The following is a 3,197-nucleotide window of genomic DNA, read 5'->3' as shown; positions in this document are numbered from 1 at the left end:
TCCTGTGTTGAATGCACTCCACTAGGGCCTTTTTTTAACTGTATAAAATGGCATCTTTATTTTGCATACTTTAACATAACAAAATAAACGAAAAAGAAACCTCACAGATACACAACATTAACCCCATTCCCAAATAAAGGAGGGGACAACAGGGCGTGAGGGCCTTAGATCCTGCTTTACACACAAGAACAGGAGGGGGGGAACCACTAGATAATAGCAGTTGCAGAGCCCAGGTGGGCTAGGGTCACTCAAGTCATGGGGACACTATACAGAGAGCACAAGGTTTCAGAGTAGAATGGCCTACTCTACTTCTTCCATGCGAGACACATCTTCATCACTCTCAAGGGGAGGGAATCTCATCAGGAACAGCAGTGCTGGGCTCCTCGGCTATCACCTCATCTTCATCAATGCCTAAGCCAAGCTTGATCATGCGGTAGATGCGGTTGGAGTGGGTCTGAGGGTCCTCAAGGGAGAAGCCAGAGGAGAGCAGTGCTGTTTCAAGCAGCAGCACCACCAGGTCCTTGACGGCTTTGTCGTTCTTGTCAGCCTCAGCCTTCTGCCGCAGCGTCTCCACAATGGGGTGGTCCGGGTTGATCTCCAGGTGCTTTTTGGCCATCACATAGCCCATTGTGGAGTTGTCCCGAAGAGCCTGGGCTTTCCTGATCCGCTCCATGTTGGCCGTCCAACCGTACGTACTAGTCTCAATGCAGCAGGGTGAAGACACGAGTCTATTGGAGAGTGTCACCTTCTCAACCTTCTTATCCAAAATTTCTTTCATGAGCTTACACATGTTCTCAAACTTGGCCTTGCTTTCCTCCATTTTCTTTTTCTCTTCTTCATCCTCCGGAAGCTCCAGCCCCTTTTTGGTCATGGAGACCAAACTCTTCCCATCAAACTCCTTGAGCTGTTGCACGCAGCACGCAGTCGATCAGCTTGGTCATGTAGGCCACCTCAAAGTCCCGCTTCCGCACTTGCTCCACAAAAGCAGAATTGGCCCCCTGCTCTTTACTCTCACCAGTGATGTAATAGATCGACTTCTGGGTCTCCTTCATTCAGGAAACATATTCTGAGAGGGAAGTCATCTCGTCTCTAGACTGGGAGGTGTGATAGCGCAGCACCTCAGAAAGGCACCGTCGGTTGGTGGAGTCCTTGTGGATGCCAAGCTTCAGGTTTTTGGAGATGGCCTCATAGAATTTTTTATAGATCTCCTTGTCTTCTGCCAAGTCAGAGAAGAGCTCCAGGCAATTCTTGACAATGTTTTATGTGGATGACCTCTGTTGGAGCATCTCTCGGGAGATGTTGAGGGGCAGGTCCTCCGAGTCGACCACCCACGGATGAAGTTGAGATATTCTGGGATTAACTCGTCACAGCTGTCCATGATGAACACACGGCGGACATAAAGCTTCGTGTTGTTATTTTTCTTCTTGTTCTCAAAGAGGTCAAAGGGAGCACGGCGAGGGATAAACAACAATGCCCTGAATTCCAACTGCCCTTCTACAGAAAAGTTCTTGACTGCCAAATGGTCTTCCCAGTCATTAGTAAGACTCTTGTAGAATTCTCCATACTCCTCCTGGGTGATATCATCAGGATTTCTGGTCCAAATGGGCTTGGTCTTATTTAGTTCTTCCCGGTCAATGTACTTCTCCTTAATCTTCTTGGTTTTCTTCTTCTTGTCCTTACCACTATCATCCTCCTTATCTGAGCCCACATCTTCAATCTTGGGCTTCTCCTCCTCATCCTTTTCTTCTTCTTTCTCACCTTTCTCTTCCTCGGCTTCATCATCACTGATTTCCTTCTCCCGTTCCTTCTCCAGATAGAGGGTGATGGGGTAGCCAATGAACTGAGAGTGCTTCTTCACTACTTCTTTGACTCGCCTCTCCTCTAGGTACTCTGTCTGGTCTTCTTTGAGCTGCAGAATCACTGTAGTTCCCCGACCAATGGGCTCACCGTAGTCAGCACGGACAGTGAAGGAGCCCCAGCAGAAGACTCCCAGGCATACTGCTCATCATCATTGTGTTTTGTGATCACAACCACTTTCTCGGCCACCAAGTAGGCAGAATAAAAGCCAACACCAGAATGCCCAGTCATGGAGATGTCCGCACCAGCCTGCAGAGCCTCAATGAATGCTTTGGTACCTGACTTGGCAATGGTTCCCAGATTATTGATGAGATCAGCCTTGGTCATGGCAATGCCTGTGTCCACTAGAGTCAGGGTGCACTCCTGTGGGCTGGGGATGATGTCGATTTTCAGCTCTTTTCCACTATCCAACTTGGAAGGGTCTGTCAGGCTTTCATAGCGAATCTTGTCCAAGGCATCAGAAGCATTAGAGATCAACTCCCGAAGGAAAATTTCCTCATTAGAATAGAAGGTATTGATGATGAGGGACATGACTTGAGCGATCTTGGCCTGAAAGGCGAAGGTCTCCACCTCCTCCTCTCTATGGTGCACTTCCTCAGGCATCCTGAAGCGGGTTGGGGCTGTGCACGGCGGATGCTCGCAGGCCCAGGTGACTCAAGAGAGCTCCACTAGGGCCTTTTTGTGGCTGGCTTCTAATCCTTTGCTTTTGGTGTGGGGCCACTTAGTTGTCCTCACAGAGAGGCAGCCCTTATTTAAATTAGGCCCCTGCTATATTTGGTAGTAGTATCCAGTTTCTGTTATAGCACTCGTTGGAACTTGTAATGATTTAACTTCTTAGTTTGCTTTTGCTGTCTGTCTTCACCACTAGATTGTAAGCTCCATCAGAGCAGGGATCTTCCCCGACTTGTTCACTGATGTGTCCCCAGTACCAAGAATGTAGGTCAGTTCAAAACTCTGGTAAGACATAAAGGTTATTTTTATATAGTTTTACTTACTCCACATTGAGAAACAAAGTGCAAGAATGACCATTTATGCATAGTTTTGAGATACCGTAAATACTCGAGTATAAGCCAACCGGAATATCAGCCGAGGCACCTAATTTTACCACAAAACTGCATAAAAATTGTGCTGAAAAAACTCGGCTTATACACAAGTATATATGGTATATAAAACTAAGTTGAAGAGATACAAGTAGAAATGTACAAAACCATTATGGGGAAAGGTGTTAGCATGTGTCCTGAAGGTCCTGGGCAGGAGTGATAAAGATAAAGAGCATGTGAATAATATACTTTTGTTTAAGCTGACATTTATAGTAGAGCTTATTGTATACTACAGGCTGA

General features: G+C 46.8%; 1 pseudogene; it reads right to left on the bottom strand.

The window, feature by feature from the left end:
- Window positions 1-300: 300 nt before the first annotated feature.
- On the bottom strand, window positions 301-2,460 carry LOC101661894 (annotated as a pseudogene).
- Between the last annotated feature and the right edge of the window lie 737 nt (window positions 2,461-3,197).

This window comes from Echinops telfairi, unplaced genomic scaffold (assembly GCF_000313985.2).
Source record: "Echinops telfairi isolate 266 unplaced genomic scaffold, ASM31398v2 ScPeMD7_7472;HRSCAF=8510, whole genome shotgun sequence".
Taxonomy (NCBI): domain Eukaryota; kingdom Metazoa; phylum Chordata; class Mammalia; order Afrosoricida; family Tenrecidae; genus Echinops; species Echinops telfairi.
The sequence above is the reverse complement of the archived record's forward strand: the minus strand, read 5'-3'. Positions and strand labels throughout refer to the sequence as shown.